At 44.3% G+C, this 22,426-nt stretch overlaps 1 protein-coding gene across 7 annotated transcripts in view; it reads right to left on the reverse strand.

The window, feature by feature from the left end:
- The window catches only part of CACNA1E (calcium voltage-gated channel subunit alpha1 E), a 501,197-nt gene that overhangs the window by 386,670 nt on the left and 92,101 nt on the right, over window positions 1-22,426 (reverse strand). The window lies entirely within an intron of this gene.

Raw genomic sequence — 22,426 nt, forward strand, 5'->3', positions numbered from 1 at the left:
ATAATTAGCTGCGGTGTGATGAAGGTCTCAGGGTACTGGTGCGTTGGGGAAGAACTCCAAAGGCTGTCGTTATGGGCCCCGGCCCCAGACAGCTAGCAGCCTGTTCTCTCCCATTCAAGAGGAAGAATCCTTCTCACGAACTTCCCAGTGCCTGGGACTCCTCTGGGGAAATCCCACCCACTACCTGCTGCCCAGACTCTCACACTCTCTCCCCAGCATTAGCCACAGGCAACCCGTCTCTGAGAACGGGGCCCTGTGTAGAGGTTCCTTCCTCCTTTCCTAATGTGGGCATCCGCACAGGATCTGGGGAGCACGTGCGGCCTCAGGGGCCTCTGTTGACGTCCTTGAGCCTCACTCTCCTTTTCCATGCCAGGGAGGCTGTGGCCAGATTTGCATATGAAGGACACTCATCTAGTCCACCCTGACTGAGGGCTTCCCGTGTTCCAGGAGCTATGCCAGACGCTGTGCCAGGCACTGGGCACACTGAGATGAGCTGGATTTGGTCCACATCCTCCTCATGGGAGACACAGGAGAAACATCCAGTTTGACCACACACCATGAGGGCTACCACGGAGGCAGCCAGTTGCTGTGTGAGCTCACAGTAGGGGCACGGAAACCCATCACGGAAGACTGGAAGGGCTTTGTGGAGGAGAGGACCATTATATTGGGTTTGGACAGTGCTTGCCATGTGAGGAGCGGGAGAGGATTACGGACAAAGGGAAGAGCATGTGCAGAGAGGATTTAGGGAACAGAAGGAAGTCGTGGCCCGACCTCCCACGGCAAGTCTGAGGTCTAGCGGACAGACCTTCTGCCATGAGAGGGCCCGAAGCGACTACCTTTTTGAGATATTTGCTTACTGTCTCCCTTCCAGCCTCGAGCCCAACCCCTGAATCCCTGCCTCCTCCCCACCCACGTTCCAAACCACACACCCCAGTGATGACCACGAATGGCACGCACACGGCCCCTCGGTGCGAAGCGTGCCACGTGCTCCACACGCTCAGAGAAGGCCCAGCATCCAGATCACCCAACCAGTGCTTAGTGAGGACCCGCTTGGCACTGGGGACCGTGCTAGGCCCCAGGGAGGCGTCTTCCCAGAATGCTACCCTCCAGATCCCACCACCGCCTGCCCGGGACTGAACTGAAAGTCGCAAGAACAGAGACTCATAAAATGGGCAGGAATGTTCATGGTATAGCCACAGCGTTTCATAGGTGAGGAAGCTGAGCTGCAGAGTGGCCACTAGACAGTGGCCCAGGGTCACACCACTACTCAAAAGTCACAGCCCAGGCTTCCAATCCCGGCTCGCAGTTTTTCCCACTGTATTGACCACCCTGCGTCTACCACATAAAGCAGAATAAAGAGATGTCCTCCCAGCCCCCTCCACATCACACTAAGATAGCAGGGGGACCAGAATGAGCCAGGATGATCTTCCTGCCTCTGTGATAAAGCCTGATGGCAATCATGAAGAGAGCCTGACTTCCCTAGAGAGTAAATCATTCGATCGTCCTCATTCGTCCCCTCCTCCACTTCTAGCATCGGGCCTGGTCTTCCCAGCCCCGTTAGCACCACACCCCAAGGCCTCAGTGATGCTGGACTGGAGCCTCTGGGGACATGCTGGTCACTGCTAGACCCTTGGCCACCAAGCCTGAGTCCAAGGAGCAGGGGAAGGAAGGTAAGGGGTCCAGCATAAGCTTGGCAGGGAGGAGAAATGAAGGGAAAAATACATTGCAAAATCTGCAAACAGTTGGGTGGGTCCCTAGAAAGAGTGATTCATGTTCTTCACGTTGTCATTCTGTCTCAACTCTGCTTGATGGATTTTAAATTTATCCTTCATTCCTACAATGTTTAAATGTCTCTCCCTCACCACACACATGCACACGCCCGTCCTCGGGGTGCTCCCACTCCCTCCACAGGCTTCAGCACTACCGGAAGCTCAAGCACTCTCGGGTTCTGCCCCCGGCAGCCTCCTCTCCCTCATGTTCCTCCAAGGCCAAAGCTCCTGGGCCCCTGTCCCCGCTCTTCCTGGGGCCACTGGGACCTGGCTCCTGGCATCTGCTTCCTGGCCCAGCCCGCTCTCGCTCTCCTTCCTGGATTTCCCCTTCCCAGACACTTTGCCAATCTGAATCACATCTTTGCCAAAATGACAGCACAATAATATGCCCTGCAGAGCTCTGCTGCAACAGAATCAATTTTACAGATATCAAAACATGAAATTATCTCATCTTTCCTTTAAGAATTCCTGTTAAACAACCCTTCTATTGTTGATATAAATGTTCATCAGGGGACTCTGCCTGCCAAGCCGGCCAGTCCCCAGGTCTGGCTATCATCAAACCGAGAAAACATCTTCGACCTCAAGTAATATCGATGAGATGAAGTCTACAAATTTCAAGGAGGGACACTGGAATCTACTCTGTAGTTAGCCTCTCTCCTGCCCAGCCCCCAAATTCTGGCATTCCTTGAGTCCCTTGAGATCAGGGATTTTGTGTTATCTTTCTATTATCCAGCACCCGGTGTTGAGGTCAACACATAGTGGGTTGTTGGGGTGGTCATGATACTGTTTGCCAAATATTCTGGTTATCCCCCATCCTGGGCACATAGTAGGATGCACTTCCTGGTCTCCTGTGGTTGAGGGGGGTCATGTGACCGTTCTGGCCAATGAGTTGTGAGTAGAGTGATATCTTTCCCTTCGACACCAAGCATTTAAATGCAGTGTGAGATCTCTAGATCTGGAGGGGCTGGCAAATCCTTCTATAAAGGACCAGACAATAAATATTTCGGATGTTGTAGGCCATGTAATTTTTGCTGCAAGTATTCCAATTCTGTTGTTATAGCATGAAAACCATCAGACAATACGCAAACAAATGTGCGCGACTGTGCTCTGACAAACTTTATAAACTTGTGAACGTTGCTCTTTCAAATGCATCTCTTGCACTCCACCATCGCTTCTCGGGTTCTACGGCAGCAGGCAGAAAGAAGAAATGGAGACCCATAAAACAGAACTGAGGGTGTACATCCTCAATTCTGAGAAACTTCCTTAAAAACATTTTTTTTTCATCTCATAGTGGCATGGGCCAAACTGCTGCTGCGGCTGCTGGTACGCTGGCTGGGCTCCCTGAGGCTCCTGGTAAGTGATGTCAGGCCTTGAAGGCTCAGCGCTACTTCCTCCACCGAAGCCCCCCGTGATGGCATGACCTATCGTGTGCCCGACTATGAGATGAAACCGTTTCTGGAGTGTGCCCAGAACCAGGGTGACCTTAAGCTTTGTGAAGGTTTCAGCGAGGTGCTGAAACAGTGCAGATTTGCAAATGGATTAGCCTAATGAAGAAGTTCAAATTGAAGATACGGAAAATCATCTCTCATGACCAAGTTAATTTAGCATAAAAATATAATTAATAGTGAATATATAAAGTATAAAACCACCAGTGAAGCCTCTCCATCATTAATTACAGCTTTCTTCAGAATTGGAATGAAAAAGCATGTTCTTACTGAATACAAGTTCATTGAGATGGTTTGAGTTTGGGGCTGGGAGGATGTTGTGTGCCTCCTTAGATCACCTTTTGTGATGTTCTCATTTGTGAACTAATTAGAATAAAGTGATTTTCTCTCAGGAAAAAAAAAATTTTTTTTAAGGTAAATAAATAAATAATAAAATTAAAAAGAAGCTTCCTGAGGGCAAAGTTGCTTTCCTGTGGCCCCCACTCGTAGCCCCTAATTAAAGGAAAACAGGCCTTGCAGCTCTGAGATCCTGGTCCAAGAACAAGCTAGTGAAATCTCCAAGGGCACCTGTCTTATTCCTCTAACCCTTGATTTCCACCCAACTCTCTTCTTATTCTTTATTGCTCTGTTTGGCTAATGGGCAAGGGTAAGACTTTTTAATCACAGGGTTCCTGAGGAGGAAAAATGACTTCTTAGAAACCCAACAGCCCCATTAAGAACTCTTCCCTTGCTTCCCAGTCCACATGGAGCAGCAGGGTAAGGAAATCCTTCCTCTCACCCGTCCAGAGTTGGAGCTGCGATCTTCCTCCATGGAGGAATACTATGTCATTTGCATCTTTCTTCCCTTTATATCCTATCAAGAGTTTTAATTTTTATTCTTCTATTTTTGAATTGCTTCAGAAATAATGGCCCATGCATCCCATTGGCTTGTCTGTGCCTTCCAGGCCTAGCAGGGGAGTCCACTGTGCCAAAGACGTGTATCATTCTCTCATTGGATTCATATGCCCATTCACTCCCACCCCTTTACTGCTCACTCCAGATTATGTGCATCCTCCAATCACCTTCCGAACAATGGATATACCCAGAAGTCGACAAAGCTTATGTTCTTGGGAATGTACTGTCTTCATATCCTGCAAGTCTTGAGTTCAGCAAGGAAGAGGAAGTCTCCATTACATACACCACCAAGTAGCATGGGCTGGTAGATGGCGGGCAGAAATGAGACTAAAGGGCGAGTGGTGGCCCAGAAACTCTCCTGGCTCTGCTCCCTCTATCTGCCTTGCACAAGAAGAGAGCAGAAAGGCCCCAACCCCTACTGCTGGAAATAAAACATCACAAGAGGGAAACAGTTTTTAAAATATGATACCCCACAACAGAGATGCCATACTGGGTTCCTCTCTAAAAATGATAGTCTAGAGAAGAGAAGTCATAGAGTTCATGGATTTTCTGTCCAGCAAAAGGGAAGGCAGAGAATGACCCTACTCAGAGTCCTCTCACCCTCTTGTTCAGAATGGAGACCTTCCTGATGCAGAATTATTCATCCACGGATTTGTCTTTTCTGAGTCAGCTTGCTACCTGACTGCAAGGAAGGAACAAAAGCTGAACATTATTTTCATTTCCTGTGACTGCCTATGGCTGTGGTTCTCAGGCTTTATGAATATACATCGGAATCATCTACACTGCTGGTTTTCTAAAATGCAGATTCCTGGGACCTCCCTCCAGAGTCTCACGCAATAGATCCTGGGTACTCTCAGGAATCTGTGGTTTTAATAAGCATCTTCTCCCCTAATCATGTCTTAAGAACACATCCTAAAAGCACCATAGAGTTAGGAGAGGTTGTGCTAAGTTGGTAAGAGGTGTTGTCCAGGGTGAGTTAGGATCTTAAAGAGAGACACAGGATAGTGTCTCTCTTACCCATTTTCAGTCTGTGTCTACATACCCAGAGGAGTTCCTCGACCCACCCCCACTCCTTGCAAAACTCTGTCCTCTCCTAGACTGGCATCGATTTTTGCCCATCCCACATTCTCCTCCATATGTCTATGTTGTTATGGTGACTGTTCACGGATGGGCTAATGTCCAACTGCAGTCTGACAGGCTGGTGCGTTTTGAAAGTAAACCAAGACCCAAAGAAAACACTGCTTCAAACATGGAGGGATTGCTAAGTCCACCAGAGTCCTTGAGGCAGAGTCAAAAGAGCCCATGATCTGGTGTCAGAATCTCTGGGTTCAGGGTAGAGTTCTTCCACTTGGTAGTCAAGTAAACTTTGGCAATACACCTCTCTTCCCTAGGTCGGTTTCCTCACCTGAGCAATCACGATAATAATACAATCTGTCCTATAGAAATCTGTGTGGGAATCAAATAAGATAGCACTGGAAACTGTTAAGTCCTATAAATATGGGGAAAAGAGCAGAGATTAAAGCCTGCATGCTAGAGCCAGGCTGTCTAGTATGAATCCGAGCTTCCCTCTCACCAAATGAATCCATGGGCAAATTATAGAGCCTTCCACTCCTCATCTGTAAAATGGTCTTTAAAAGTAAATACTTCATAAGGCTGTCATGAGAAGTGAATATAGAAGCATATAAAACAGTATCTGATAAAAATGCCCAATAAATGTTAGCTGTCATATTTATTATGTAAAATGTCTTATTTTTTTTTTAATTAAATGATGTTAGTAAACAACCCCCCAAAATACCTGTGGCTTAAGATAGTCAAGGTTTATTTGTCATGTCACCATTTAATAACACAAACTGGCCTGGAAAATGGCAAAGATGGGCTCTGCTCCACACAGTCACTCAGGGACCCAGGTTTGTCTCATTCAGTCAGCCCCCAAGGGGGTGGCAAATTTCTTCCCTCAAGAGCCAGATAGTAAATATTTTAGGCTTTGCAGGCCATGAGAGCTCAGTGGCAACTATTCAACCCTGTCTTTGTGGTATAAAAGCACCATAGATAACATATAAGCAAATGGGTGTGGCTATGTTTCAATTAAACTTTATTTATAAAACAGGCAGCTAACACCTGAGCTTAGAGCCTCAGAGTCCACCATTAGACTTTTGGTCTCCAGTTTGGAGACAAAGAAAAAGAGCCGGGAGGATCTTGCAGAGGTCGAGAGGCCAGACTTAGAAGTGGTGTGCACTACTTAGGCCATATTTCCTTAACCAGATCTCTGAGACCTGGCCCTGCTTAACTGAAGGAAAGCAGAAATACAGTCTACCTGTGTGCCAAGTAAGAAGAGGATGAAAGCAATATTAATAAGCACTAGCAATCTCCATGACGTATTACTATTTGTATTATAATATAACCACAAAAGTAAATACAAAGGCAAATATTTACAAATATATCAAATACACTGAATATTGGCCAATCCAATGGGGGTATTGATGAACTGCTGAAAATTGGCCACATCATAATGTGGACAGAGATAGAGGAACAGATTTATGTAAAAGAAAAAGGAGAAACCCTAAACACAACAATCAATTCACCAAAGGATCTTGATGGTTTGGAAGGCAAGTCCTCAAAAATGTAAAATGTGGGGGCGCCTGGGTGGCTCAGTGTGTTGGGGCCTCTGCCTTTGGCTCAGGTCATGATCCCAGGGTCCTGGGATCAAGCCCCGAATCGGACTCTCTGCTCCGCGGGGAGCCTGCTTCCTCCTCTCTCTCTGCCTGCCTCTCTGCCTACTTGTGATTTCTCTCTGTCAAATAAATAAAACATAAAAAAAAAAAAAAATGTAGAATGTGGGGGGGTCCTAATCGATTACAAAGCAGCCTCACATCATGGACAGAACTCTCCCTACAGTCCCTGGATCGATGACACCTCCTCACACACTAGCCTTTTAGCTACACAAAGGCAGAAACCACACGTCTTTATTCATCACTGGATCCCTAGCACCTAGCCCTGACAGGCATTCAGTAAATATTTATAAAAGAAAGGAATGCACAGGAGGAGAGCGCTGGCAGGGGCAAGAAGCAGAGAGGAAAGAAGACGCTGCAAGTTTCCCGTACTATAATTTTGCTACTGTGATAAATTAGTCCTCTTTAAGAGTTACCTTCTGCAGAAATCCTTACAACCACACTGGAGTGGATCACAGTGGTTGTAAGGGGCCTTAACTTGCAACTTTCCAATTTGCTTAAATATTCAACTTTACTATTCCACTTTAGAAGCTGTTTGAAACCTCACAGGATCCACCTGACTTAATGGAAGAAAAACTCTTTAATAAGGGAAGAGGACTTAATACATGACTGTGCAGAAATCATCAGAGAAAAAGACAACAGATTCACTCAGCAAACATTTATTGCGCACCTACTATGTGTTGGGGACTGAGAAAGGCACTGGAAACTCTTTATGATATCACAACAAGCACCCAGGAAGAAACCCAAGGGGTTGGGCCCAGTACAGTCGGTTTTTGTTGTTGTTGTTGTTTTATAGCACAGTAACTTTTTTTTTTTAAGATTTTATTTATTTGACAGACAGAGATCACAAGTAGGCAGAGAGAGGAGGAAGCAGGCTCCCTGGTGAGCAGAGAGCCCAATGTGGAGCTCTATCCCAGGACCATGAGATCATGACCTGAGCTGAAGGCAGAGGCTTTAACCCACTGAGCCACCCAGGCGCCCCTAGCACAGTAACTTTTTTTTTAAATTATTTTTATTTATTTTATTTGATAGAGAGCACAAGCAGGCAGAGAAGCAGGCAGAGAGAGAGGGGAAGCAGGCTTCCTGCTGAGCAGAGAGCCTGATTTGGGGCTCCATCCCAGGACCCGGGATCATGACCTGAGCCGGAGGCAGAGGCTTTCACCCACTGAGCCACCCAGGCGCCCCGAGCACAGTAACTTTTTAATGTAACACAAGAACTATTTCTGCAAGAGTATCTTGAGATTTTATTTTTTTTTTGACGATTTGTGACTTTTCTGGAATTTGTTATTTCTGTTACTCCTTCTACTTCCCTAAAACATCCAGACATAAACAGACAGACAGATAGACAGACAAAGATAAAAAGAGAGGTGTTTTTCCTGAGGACCAGAGGGGAGTAGAAGACAAAGAACAGAATACCACTCCTCAGAGAGTTTCTGGAAGCAACACGGGCCAGCAGTCAGTAACGATTCCAGCTGTAGAGAAAACAAATGCCTCCAGCCTTTGGACTTGCAGAAAACAGTCAAGGTGCCACAGGTGCCTGGCCAGCTGGGGACAAAGAGGGCCTGGTGGGCAAACATGGAGGAGACCACGGGTGCACCCTGAAATGTCCAAGCCACAGCAGCAGCAGGCTCAGACCCCAGAATCCGCAGTGCTGCAGAAACTTCTCCAGAGCCACTTTTCCATCGAAACGCTGACACTCAAGTGTCATTGCCAGGAGCACCAGAAATCTCCAGCTAGAGCCTGGCAATATCCTTCCCACCCACACAGACCCGGATTACCTGAATTGATGTCCTTGGAAGCCCTGTTTTAAAGAAAAGTAAGTAACTGCTACAGTAAAGGTAGGGGTGGGAGACAGCAGTGTTGGCGCCGTCAGATAGAATCTCCTCCTGATCGGGGTCCTAATACCAAGCTCAGGCTTTCAAAGAACCAGCTCAGCAGCCCCCTCTCTCTGCAGCTCTAAGCAGGGAATGCTGTTCTCCCCGGGAGCGCTGGTCTGAAGAGCCGCATAGATAAACAAGTGCAAAGCCTTGAGCCTGGCATTCAAGGGCTCCCCACTGTGGCCCCAGGAAGGACAAGTCTATCATATAACCCTTCAGGGCTTTGCATTTTAACCAGCCATGAGCCTCTGTGGTGGTGGCTGTCCATCTGTCTGCCATGGCTGGCTCCTCCTAGGCGTCACGTCCAGATGCCAGATCTGTCTCAGAGCCCACCCTCTGTCCGGCCACCTTCCCAGCTATGATCAAAGACTTGAAAGTTACAAAGAAGCCTGCCACCAAGTAGAAAAATGACAGGTTATGAGCTGGACACTCAGGTGCCAGTGGAAATGGAGGAAGGACACGCTGATGCCTCCAGAGCATATCTGGTCTCCAAAAGCTTTTAGACTCTTTCCTTCAGCCCACCCTCATCTCTGTGCTCTCTGTTCATTTTTACGTATTTTCTTTCTGGTCATTTATTGTGTATTTCACCACATAATTACTAATGGTATTATAATTAACCTGTTTATTTAAGCCAAAGAATTCACTGAGAACAAAATTTGCATTTCCAGGGATAATGTGACCTGAAGGATTTTTTGTTCAGTAAGTACAGAGGACAATGCTGATGATCTCTGGTGTGCATCTCAGACTGATGTCCCCTGGCGCTGTGCAAAATGACACAGAGCACTTACAAGATTAGACCAGTAATGACAACCAAACTGAAAGGCGTGCGTACCTTCAACAAGCTAAAAAAGAAAACTTACAGTAATCATTACCGTTACCTCTTCAAGACCCTTCCATCTGCCCCCTCTGTGCAGTGTCTACACAGTTTGGGCAATGGGCTCCAGCTCCTGGGTGGGTTCTAGTCGGGAGAATTCCATCCTTTTGCCAGTGGTTAATTAAGAAGAGGGCACACGACCCATGTAAGGCCAGTAAAGAATGAGGTGAAGCTTACTGGGGCTTTTAAGAAAATTCTCCCAGCTTTTAAAGGAAGGTCTTAAGGAAATTGTCCCTGGACGCTGTCGTGCACAGATGTAAATGAGGGAACTTCTGCCACCAACCCACTGCCAACCTAAGGATGAAGCCACCACCTGGAGGAAAGCAGGGCCAAGAGAATCATAGGCAGGGGAGATAAAGCCACCAGATTTAGCCAACCCGGAAGCCTCCCCACCTCTACACCACTGGCAATATGAGGCAATACAGACCCTGATGGCTGGAGCCCATTGATTTGAGCTCCGTTTTCTATTATTTCTATTATATTATTATGTGCAGGAGCCCCACATCCTCCACACAGTACAACTCACAAGCCCCCAAAACCATTTCAGTGTTTTGGCCACAGGAAGGGGAAAGTCCCCTCACGTTCTTCTCTATGTTTTTTGGCTGTAATTCATCTTTTATACATAGACACTGGGACTTCAGTCTTGCATAAAATCCTTGAGACTAGGATTCTGAGAATCCTTCATATAAAAGGAAAATGACTCAACCCCAATGGAATAAAGCTAAATTCAATTGAGCAAGTGGTAAGTTTTAGGAAAAGAGAAGGAAACACCGCAGTTGGATTATATGGAAAAGGACTTGTTGCAATTAAATAGAGGATAAAAGGTTGTAGTGGTCACAGTAGGCACTATCATCATCGTGAAAAATAATGACTAATATTTATTGAATTTTTTAATGCTACATATTGCAGTGTGGGCCTTGCATAGAATAAATCTTAAGAATTCATATAATTCTTGACAAAAATCTAATGAAACAACTATTATTAACTCAGTTTTATAAATGAGAAAACAGAGACTTGAAAGGATTAAGTCACCTCCCCAATGTCAGAGTCACACTGTTATTAAGGAGCAGAACAGCTACTTAACGTCCGCCGGACTTTGGATGCCACGTTGTCACCTGCCACACCGCACTGGCCTCTAAGAACCTCAGGACTATGACTATTAATAATGGTAAGGACAACTTTCACTTAGTGAACTCATATTCAGGACCTGAAATTCATGTTTATTTACCACCCTATAAGATAAATATTATCACTTGTTAACAATGGAAAGTCACCCAAGGTCACCCAGCTTGTTAACACTGACTCTGGACTTCAGTATCGGATTCCTCATCAGTGTCCCTCTGGGGACCTGCATTTTGAAAGTGGACGTGGTCTCAAATGCTCCTGTTTCTTGGGTACAAGATCACCTGCGTGTTTCTTCCTTCCTTCCTTCCTTTTTCGTTTTTCTTTTTTTTAAATATTTATTTATTTGAGATAGAAAAAGCATGAGAGAGAGAGAGCACAAGAGAGCACAGGTGAGGGTCAGAGAGAGAGGAAGAAGCAGGTTCCCCTCGGAGCAGGAAGCCTGATGTGGGACTTGATCCCAGGACCCTGGGACCCTGACCCAAGCCAAAGACAGACGCTTAACCGACTGAGCCACCCAGGTGCCCTGCTTTTTTTTTTTCTTTCTTTTCTTTCTTTCTTTTTTTTAAGCATCTGCATGTTTTAGTGACTGTATGTATCACATACATACATGTGGAGGGTGTAGAGTCCTGCATGTTGGTGACGGATTAGACCCAGCCTCTCCCATGGTCCTGGCTTTGTGCCTTCACACAGGTCTGCAGAGAGGATGAAGAGCCGTGGTCAGCGGCGCTCTCTGAACAAGCACAGCACTGAGTGGGCCCAGGCAGCCATGTGGATGATCACAGGAGACAGCCCCCACGTGCGCAAAAAGGGGAGTGACACTTGAGATCATGTCATCCCCCCGCAAGAATCAAGGAACTCATCTGCTCTGGGATGAAACAAAGAGGAAAGAGACAGCATGAGCCTTGGGATTCCCCCACCTCCTTTCCTGGTCCCCTGGTCCTTTCCTCTCTCTCTCACCACCTTAAACCTCCACCCTCCAGCTGCCCCAGTCCTAACCCTGTCTTGTGGCTGTGACCAAATTCCTGCCTGTTTTTACCATAACCTTCTACAAAAAGATTCCCTAAGATTATGGCAAATTTTATCCAAAAATTAAAACTGCTCGGAGAAGATTTTTTTTTTCTGATTTACAAAGTTTGATATTTATGGAATGTCTCAATGACCTATGTTGGAAAAAACAGAATTATATGAAATTGGGAAACACCAGAAAGGCTGGACCACATAGTCACCACACACAAGCTCCAAGGTAGTTCATCCTGTCTTTCTTCTACCTCTTCTTCCCCTCACCCAGCACCTAAGCTCCCCGAGCAGCAGGCGCTCAGAAATCAAATCAAAATCATTTCAATACATTCGCACGTCCCAAGGTGCCAGTGCTCCAGGGAGTTGGGGAGGCTGTTTGACAGCAAGGCAGTGACAACAGGAGGAGAGGCAAGAAGAGGGACCTCTGCTAGTCATGCGTGAGAGAGTCCTGACACCGTGAAAACACAGGACCGTCCCTTCCATCCAACTACCTTTTCCATGCATTTCAGTCTGATTTCTCCTATATAAAATCAGTGCCATTTTCACTGGGACCCGTTGAACTCTAGACAATATGGAAGCTCTGTGGCAGGAAAACCTATCACGTAAATGGTCAATTAGCTCTTTTTGGACCAAGCACCGCACTGAAGGCTTTATAAGCCTTTTAGCTAATCCTCTCAGCAGTCTTTGATTTTTTTTTAATGAACTGAATCATTCACTCATTCATCCAATCACTTATTTGTTCAACACACTTATGCTGAGTACCTATTACATGCCACTAGCATCGGGGCCAAAACCAGTCAACAGAGACTGACAGGCCACTGTGATAAGTGCCCAGATGGGAACAAAGAATAAGGAGTTTTGGGAGCCCACCAAGGGCCCTGGGGAGTTGGGGAGGCTGCTTGAAGGATAGGATATTTAAGCTGAGAATGTACATTATGTAAAAATGGGCCTGGCAGAGAGGGTAGGAGCTGGGGTAGGTTACAATTTAAAAAGCACGGTCAGGGGAGGCCTCACTGAGAAAGAGACATCTGAGCCTGAGGTCCTGCCCCAATGTCAGGCCATATAAGCTCCAACCAAAAGGAGTAGGACGCAACATATTGATTAACTGCGCCTGGCCGGCTCAGTCAGTAGGGCATGTGACTCTTAATCTTGGGGTTGTGAGTTTGAGCCCCACATTAGGTGTACGTTACTTAATTTTCTTTTTAATTTTTTTAAAAAAGAATGATAAATCGTGAGCTAACTAGAAAACATCTGGCTAGAACTAAGGAAAAATACATTTGTAAAAATCAAGTTGTTTTCCATTAATGTAGCTGGGGACTCAGAAACCAAACAAGCTTCTGGAACGAAGGATAGCTACATTTTTATAACCTAAGTTTTGTGGCTGTGCAAATTCAAATCTGCTTCATAAGGTACCACCCAAAAGAGCACTGAAATACAGCACAGAAATACGTCCGATATGATTCTATATTATTTATCTGATCATCTGAACTCTTCATCCTTTGGGACAATTGGGGCTGAAATTCAGCAATGGAGGTTTTAACTCCTCAAGGCCATGTCTGAAGACTCCACCTGTAATCTGTGCAGTCTCAATGTGGGTTACCATGGCATTGATGGTCTCAGCTTCGTCCTAGGCAATGATATATATAAAATCATGATCTGATATGCTAATTTTATTTTTACTATTTTTTTCAGTTTTTTTAAAAGACTTTATTTTTTAGAGCAGTTTTAGGTTCAAAGAAAAATTGAGAGGAAAGGCAGAGAGAGGGACGCCTGGGTGGCTCAGTCTGTTAAGCATCTGCCTTGGCTCAGGGCAGGATCCCAGGGTCCTGGGATGGAGCCCCTCGTTGGGCTCCCTGATCAGCGGGGTGCCTGCTTCTCCCTCTGTCTGTCGCTCCTCCTGCTTGTGCTCTCTGACAAATAAATAAAATCTTAAAAAAAAAAAAAGGCACGGAGAGTTCCCATATACTTCCTGTCCTCACACAAACACAGTCTTTCCCCACAGTCATCATTCCCCCCACCTCAGAGTGGTCCACTTGTTACAACTGATGAACCTGCATTGGTATACGGTCATCACCTACAGTCTTGAGTTCACACAAGGGTTCACTCTAGGTGTCCCACATTCTGTAGGTTTGGACAAATGTATAATGACATCTATCAACCACCCTAATATTACACAGAGTATTTTCACTGCCTTAAAAATCCTCTGCGTTCTGCCTACACATCCCTTCCTAACCCCCACAATCCCAGGCAACCACTTATCTTTTCACTGTCCCTAGAGTTTTGTCTTTTCCAGAATGTCATGTAGTTGGAACTAGACAGTATTTGGCCTTTTCGGATGGACTGCCTTCACTTAGTAATATGCAATTAAGAACCTTCATGTCTTTTCATGGCTTTGTAGCTTATTGCTTTTTGGCACTAAATAATGTTCCATTGTCTGATTATCACAGTTTATCCACTCACCTGCTGAAAAACACCTTGCTTCCAAGCTTTGGCACTTTTGAATAAAAATGCTAGAAACTTCTTGTGTAAGGTTTTGTGTGGATGTAAGCTTTCAGCTCCTTTGAGTAAATACCAACAAGCTTGACTGTTGGATCACATGGTAATAGTATATTTAGTTTTGTAAGAAATTACCAAACTATCTTCCAAAGTGGTTATGTCATTCTGCATTCCCACCAGCAGTGAAAGAGAGTTCCTGTTGCTCCAATTCTTGCTAGCATTGGATGTGGTCAATGTTTTGGATTTTTACCATCATAACGGGTGTATCTTGTTATTTTACATTTTTCCTGGTTTTATTTTTATTTTTTTAAAGATTATTTATTTATTTATTTGACAGACAGAGATCACAAGTAGGCAGAGAGACAGGCAGAGAGAGAGGAAGGGAAGCAGGCTCCCCACTGAGCAGAGAGCCCGATGCAGGCCTTGAACCCAGGACCCTGGGATCATGACCTGAGTCAAAGATAGAGGCTTTAACCCACTGAGCCACCCAGACACCCCAACATTTTTCCTGTTTTTCATAGTAAATCCTCAGCAATGAAAATCATCTACCATATCACCATGGGAGAAATATTGCCCTGGGTGACATGCAGGCTTTATCCATAGCGAGTAAGTCATCCAAGGTTTTAATGTTGAACGTGAAATAGAGGACACTAAGATTACCTAAGCTATCCTTCCAGTCATTGCCTGAGTCAGCTCTAAATATTCCCTGCCCAGGCATTCAGCTTATGTTTGAACACCTCCATTGACAGGGATCCCACAGCCCCCAAGGCAACTACTCCAACTTTAGATAACTCTATTAGGATGTGCTTTCTTATTCTGAGCTGAAATCAATGTGTGTCAACACAAAAATCAATGGATTCTGAGGAAAAGTAATTCATTTGCCTCTGCCCGCTGCTGACACTTCAGAAAAAGAGGATGTAATCAACAATAAAAACAATGAAGAGGAGACAAAAATCAATGTGTCTTCTGCCTAAACAGCTCTGTGCTGAAATAATTCAGTTTTTTCTCAATTGCCTCAGAAGACCACAGACTTTTCCAGTGGCTTCTTTTCCCTCCTCCACCTCTTCCTTTAAAAAAAAAAAAAAAAAAGTCTCTTTGAGCTTTTTTTCCCCATGAAAAGCTAATTGTAACTTTCCCACAAGCCATCACTTTTTGACTCGGGTTATTTTGGGAAGAGTCAACTCCCACAACTTCAGAAGAAGGGCAGAAAGGGCACAACATGAGGATGAACGTTTAAGGGATTCGGGAGGCGGCCTGAGGGGCCTCACTGAAAGATCAAGGTTCACCCAGAATCTGCAGAGGAGACCTCCCTCACATCCATGCCCTCACAGCATAGGCAGAATTTCTGAGGTGACGTTCCACACAGCAGGACCACCTGGAAGGAACAGAGTTCTGTTTCTAGTGGTCTCTCCGTTGCTTTTTGTGGATCAAAGCTGAAAGTCTGATCTCTGGGGACGGGGCTATGGATGTCAAAGAGGGGCTTGGTTTTGCCTGACAAAGCGAAAAGTCCTTGGAAAGCCAACAGGAGGAGGTCCAGCCGTGCTGCTCAGACATCCTTCCTGCAAATGAGACACAGTGGAAACTTGTCACTGTGACAGGTGACCCAGGTTGGGTGTGAGGAGGCAGAGAAGGGTTAGTGCTCCCTGGAGCCCCAGATTCCTGCGGGGAGGCCCGACAAAGGACAGCAGGCTCCACACTGCCCCGCTCCAGCTGCCAGGAAGACTTCCGTCCAGAGTTCGCCTTCCCTTCAGATGGCCCCCTCTGGCCCCTCTGCCCCGTCCGCCATCCCCAGCTTTGTTGTTTCGCAGCCAACGTTGGTGAGCAAGTCAGACCCCTCTCTGGGTCTCTGTTCCCTCATCTGCAAAACGGAGAGACAACTGCCCTCGCCTCCAATAGACGTATCATGAAGATCAAACAAGACAAAGGGGAGAAAGCACATTTTAACGAGGGAAGTGCTATCACCTGAAATAAACTTTCATCATGTCTTTTTCCGGTTTCTCGGGAATTAGGGAGGAAAGAATAGCCGGGACTGGGAATCATGCTGTCCCTGCCCTCCACTGAAGCCTCGGGGCAGAGCCCGTGTTCTGTACCAGTGTGGAGAGGGCAGCACTTTACAACCGACTTCAGAATAAGGAGCGGTGAAGAGTCAGGCCTCTGCGGGAACCCTGTGGCCTGTGCCGTCCCACATAAGCCTGTGGCTGAAGCAACAATGAGAAACTGAGCGCCAGGGCAGGGCTAGGAGGCATCAGGGGAAGAGGCAGCTCCCGGGCCAGGTACCATTTATAAGGCAACATCCTCACACTAGCGTCAAGCTGGCTAATTGCTTTGCTCCTGTTACCAGAGCACCTGTCTCTGCAAAAGTGAGGTGGCCACCAGCTCTGTCCTGGCTGCTAGGAGAGGATGCAGGATCTCCAGGGTGACTTTGTCTTGGCCAATGGGGTAAGGGCTTCTTGAGAACCACGACAGTGCCCATGGGAACTGCATGCAGGACAAGAGGGAGAGGGTCAACAAGAGTTGACCCCATGGTCAGGCCTGCACCTGGAGGTCCCCAGGCTGAGAAGCTGGCCAGGACACAGGAAGGACAAGATGACAGAGGAAGGGATGCCAGGTCCTGAAATGGATTCTATGCATCACCGATAGGGCCCATTCAAAAGCTTTTCTCACTCTCCTTCTCTGGAGCCTTCCTAGTGGGCTCAAGAGGACACTACGTCACTGGCCTAGGCAGGAGGTCGAGCAGCTTAGGGGGCCAGGGCTGAGTCCTAACTGCTATTCACTCCAGTGAGATCCAATGAGCAGAGAGGAAGCATGGGAGGTGCTGAGGTGGGGCTGAGGCTCCTGCCTCTTCCAGAAACTTCTGAGACCTCCACAGACCCCTGCCCTTTTCCCTGTGCAGTGTGTCTGGTCAGCTCCTCGATTCCCTCATCCAGAGACAGAAAGCCTGTCTTCAGAGCTCTGAACTACCTTGAAAGCTCCAGCCCTTCCATTTGCAAGGCTGACTACAGAGGCTTTCAAACCAGGCTGAACAGGTACGTTCTACTCCTGAAACAAACAGCGCAGTCTTCTCCCAATTCCCAGAAGAAAAATTAGTCAATGCAAAGAATGTTCTCAATATTAATATTTCTCTCCTGTAATTTTTTCCTTAAATTCTTGAGATGTGGGGCACCTGGGTGGCTCAGTGGGTTAAAGCCTCTGCCTTCGGCTCAGGTCATGATCCCAGGGTCCTGGGATCGAGCCCCGCATCGGGGTCTCTGCTTAGCAGGTAGCCCGCTTCCCCCTCTCTCTCTCTGCCTGCCTCTCTGCCTACTTGTGATCTCTGTCTGTCAAATAAATAAAAATCTTAAAAAAAAAATTCTTGAGATGTTACCTCTTGTCTGTATAAGAATATGGTAGGTGATTTTGTTTTAGCACAAATTTTTTAAACTGCTTTTTATTGATGAATAGTTGAAATACAATATTATATTAGTTTCAGATATACAACATATTTGATATTTATATGCATTAGGAAATGGTCAACACAATAAGTCCAGTTATCATATGTCACCATACAAAATTTTTACAATATTATTGATTATATCTCCTATGCTGAATATTGCATCCCTTGTCTTATTTATTTTATAGCTGGAACATTGTACCTCTTGATCCCCGTTCACCTATCTCATCCACTCCCCCATTCCCCTCCCCTCTGGCAACCATCAGTTTGCTCTCTACATCTATAAGTCTATTTGTTTCTGTTTTGTTTATTCATTTATTTTTTTTAGATTTTATATGTAAGTGAAATCATCTGGTATTTGCCTTTCTCTGATTTATTTTACTTAGTATACCACCTCCTGTGTCCGTCCACCCATGGTGCCACACATGGCAAGAATTCTTGCTTTTTATGGCTAATATTCCTCTGTGTGTGTGTGTGTGTGTGTGTGTGTGTGTGTGTGTGTCTTGAGAGAGAGATCATCTTTAGCTGTTCATCTACCAATGAACACCTAAATTTCATCCATACCTTGGTTATTGTAAATATAATGCTGCAAAGAATATAGGGGTACATAAGTCTTTTCAAATTAGTGTTTCTGTTTTCTTCATATAAAAACCTCAAAGAGGACTTAATGGACTGTATGGTCATGCTGTTTTTAATTTTTCAAGGAACCTCCATATTGTTTTCCACAATGGCTGTGCCAATTTACATTCCTACCAAGAGAGCACAAGTGTTCCCTTTCCTCTTCATCCTTTCCAATGCTTGTTATTTCTTGTCTTTTTGGTAACAGCCATTGTAACAGGATTGAGCTAATAGCTCATTGTGGCTTTGATTTGCATCTCCCTCATGAATAGTTATGTTGAACATCTTTTCATTTGCCTGTTGGCCATCTCTAGGTCTTCTTTGGAAAAATGTCTCTTCAGGTCCTCTGCCCATTTTTTTATAAAAATTTATTTATTTATTTGAAAGAGAGAGTATGAGCAGGCAGAAGGGGAGAGAGACAGAATCCTCAAGCAGACGCCCAGCTGAGCATGAAGCCGGACTCAGGGCTCAATCCCACAACCCTGAGATCACGACCTTAGCTAAAATCAGGAGTCGGCGACTTAACCAACTGAGCCACCCAGGGACCTCAGCTCTGTCCATTTTATCAGATTTTTTTAATATTGAGTTGTATGAGTTCTTTATATATTTTGGGTGTTAACCTCTTCTCAGATATATCATTTGCAAGTATCTTCTGTCATTCAGTAGGCTGCATTCTCATTTTGTTGATGGTTTCTATCGCTGTGCAAATGGGTTTTTATTTTTGTGGGGTTTTTTTTTGTTTGTTTGTTTGCTGGTTTGATATAGTGGTTCCACTTAATTATTTTTGCTTTTGTTCTTGTTTGAGGTGACAGAGCCAAAAAAAAAAAAAAAAAGGCATTAAGACCAATGTTAAAGATCTTACTATGTTTTCTTCTAGGAATTTTACGGTTTGGGGGTCTTACATTAAGTCTTTATTTTGAATTTATTTTTGTATATGGTGCAAGAAACTGGCCCAGTTTCATTCTTTGGCAAGTAGCTCTTCTGTTTCCCAGCCATTTATTGAAGAGACTGTATTTTCTCATTGTATATTTTTGCTTCCTTTGGTGTTGACTAATTGGCCATATAAGTATGGGTTTATTTCTGGGATCTCTATTCTGTCCCATTCATCTATGTCCGTTTTAGTGCTAGTACCATACTGCTTTGGTTACTATAGTTTTATAGTACAGTTTTAAGTCTGACAGAATGATACCTCTAGCTCTGTTCTTCTTTCTCAAGATCGCTTGGGCTATTTGGGGTCTTTTGTAGTTCCAGACCCATCTTTGGATTCTTTGTTCTAGTTCTATGAAAAATGTCATTGATACTTTCAGAGGGATGCATTGAATCTATGGATTTGGGAGGGGTATTATGGACATTTTAACAATACTGATTCTTGCCATCTCTGAGCAGAGTATATCTTTCCATTTATTTGTTTTGCCTTCAGTTTATTTCATCAATTTCTTAAGAGCTTGCAGAGTGCAGGTTTTTCACCTTCTTGGTTAAATTTATTCCTAGGTATTTTCTTTTTGATGCAGTTGTAAATGGGGTTATGTTCTCAATTCATCGTTCTGATAGTTCATTATTAGGGTATAGAAATGCAACAGATATCTGTATATTGGTTTTGTATTCTGTGACATTACTGAGTTCATTTATTAGTTCTAATAGGTTTGGGGTGCATGCTTTAGGGGTTTTTATGTATAGTATCATGCCATCTGCAAATATTGGGTTTTACTTCTACCTTTCCAATTTAAATGACTTTTATTTCTTTTTCTTGCCTAATTGCTATGGCTAGGACTTCCAAGACTACATTACATAAAAGTGTCAAGAGGGGATACTCTTGTCTTGTTTCTAATCTTAGAAGAAAAGTATTCAGCTTTTCACCACTAAGTATAATACTAACTGTGGGTTTGTCATATATGGTCTTCATCATGTTGAGGAATACTCCCTCTAAACCCACCTTGTTGAGATTTTTTATAATAAATGGTTGGTGAATTTTTGTCAAATGTTTTTTGTACATCTATTGATATGATCGTATAATTTTGTGTCCTTTGTTAATGTGGTATATCACATTGATTTGTGTATATCCTTGCAGCCCTGGAATAAATCCCACTTGATCATGGTATATGATCCTTTTAATGTATTGTTGAATCTGGCTTGTTAATATTTTGTTGAAAATTTTTCATCTATGTTCATCAGGGATATTGACCTGTAGTTTTTTTTGGGGGGGGTGTATAGTGTCTTGGAATAAACTGTTTATTTTGGGTTAAATCAATCTTTGTTTCCATGTTATATTACAAAGAGTACATTGAACAGCAGATGCCCCACCATCTGGACAAATTATGAGAATAAAATTTCTACCTTTTGACTTAGAGCAAAAGAAATCTTGGGGGAGGTGCCTTTACTGTAACCATAGTTACTCACCTTCATTGGAGTTACTAAAAGTATCCAAAAAAAAAAAAAAAAGTTACCAAAGGTATGAAAGACATGATTTTTAAAAATATATACCATCTAACAAGCTGAGCTGATAGCACTGATTCCCACTTCACTGAGAAAAATGGAGCAATCAGAAGGTAATTCCACGGACTTCCATTACCGTATCTGCCCACATACCACATAGTTTACCTTCCCAAATAATACTGTAGATGAATCCAGCATGACTCTATCTAAAGTCAACCCACCCTTCTCAACACAAGTTATCTCTCCTACTCAAGGACAGTGCTTCACTAATTCTCTTACTCTTACACATCATCAATTTTTCACTCTCTATTGGACTATTTCTGTCAACATATAAACATAGTGCTATTTCCCTCATCTCAGAAAAAAACACTTCATTCACCAGGTATTACCCTATTTCTTTGCTCCTCTCTGCAGAAAACTCTTCAAAAGAGTTGTGTATATTCATTGTCTCAGAACTCTTCATCCCAATATTTCTTACACCAACTTTCATCAAATATTTCTTTTCACAACATTTCTTAAGGTCAACAATAACCTCCATATTACTAAATCCAATGATGAATTCTTCTTGTTATACTTGACATGATAATCAACTTCCAAATGGCCCCCACCTCCTGGTATTCATGCACTCCTATAGTCTCTTTCTAAGAATATCCAGAGTTGATGGTTTAACACCTCCAAAATTAGGTTATAGAAGACTGTGACTACCCTTTCAGGTGCTCTCTTGAACTCTCTTTCTCTCAGATCACATGAAAAGAAGCTGCTACCGTGTCATGAGGCTACACACAGAGCCTGTGAAGAGCCCACATTGTGAGCAACTGAGGTATCTTACCAAAGCCAGTGAGGAGCTGAGGACTCCCAAAAACTGCAAGAATTTGGAGTAGGATTCTCCAGTCCCAGTCAAGGCTTGAGATAACTGCAGCCCCAGCTGGCATTTTGACCACAACCCTGCAAGGGATCTTAAGTCAGAGGCACTCACCTTAGCCACTCCCAGATTCCTGGCCCTCAGAAATTTTGTGAGATAGTGTTTGTTACTTTAAACTACTAAGTTTTGTAATGATTTGTTAAACAATAGGTTACTAATATACTTGACCTATCACATTATTTGACACAGTTGATCACTCCTTCCTCCTTGAAATATTTTCTTAGTTTGGCTTCCATTAAACCACTCTTTCTTGGTTTTCCTTCTTCCTCATGGATCATTTACCATCAACTTGCTTTGTTGATTCTTATATTTCTGCCCAACTTTTTTCAGTTGAGGCCCAGAGCTGGCCCTTGCTACTCATCTCTTCTATGTCTACTCACTCCCTTGGTAACTTCCTTCAGCTTCATGATTTTAATCATTACCACCTATACACTGTCGATCCCCAAATTTATATCTCAGCCCAGATATTCTCTCCCAAGCTCTGACTCATGTAACCAACTGTCTACACAATTTTCCACTTGGATATTTAGTATTCAGCTCCAATTCAACATGATCAAAAGTAAACTCCTAATTTTCTCCACCCAAACCTGTTCCATATTCTTCTGAATTGGTGGAATCCTCCTAGTTGCTCAGATTATCCTTGTTCCTATCTTTTTCTTTATACCCCATATCCAATCATCAAGGAATCCCATTAACTCTACCATCAGGAATATGAGATCCAGTTGCTTCTCATCTGCCACTGCTACCATTCTACCACTGTGGTTCAAGACACCATCATCTCTCAGGGACACAGCAAG

This window comes from Meles meles, chromosome 17 (assembly GCF_922984935.1).
Source record: "Meles meles chromosome 17, mMelMel3.1 paternal haplotype, whole genome shotgun sequence".
NCBI lineage: Eukaryota > Metazoa > Chordata > Mammalia > Carnivora > Mustelidae > Meles > Meles meles.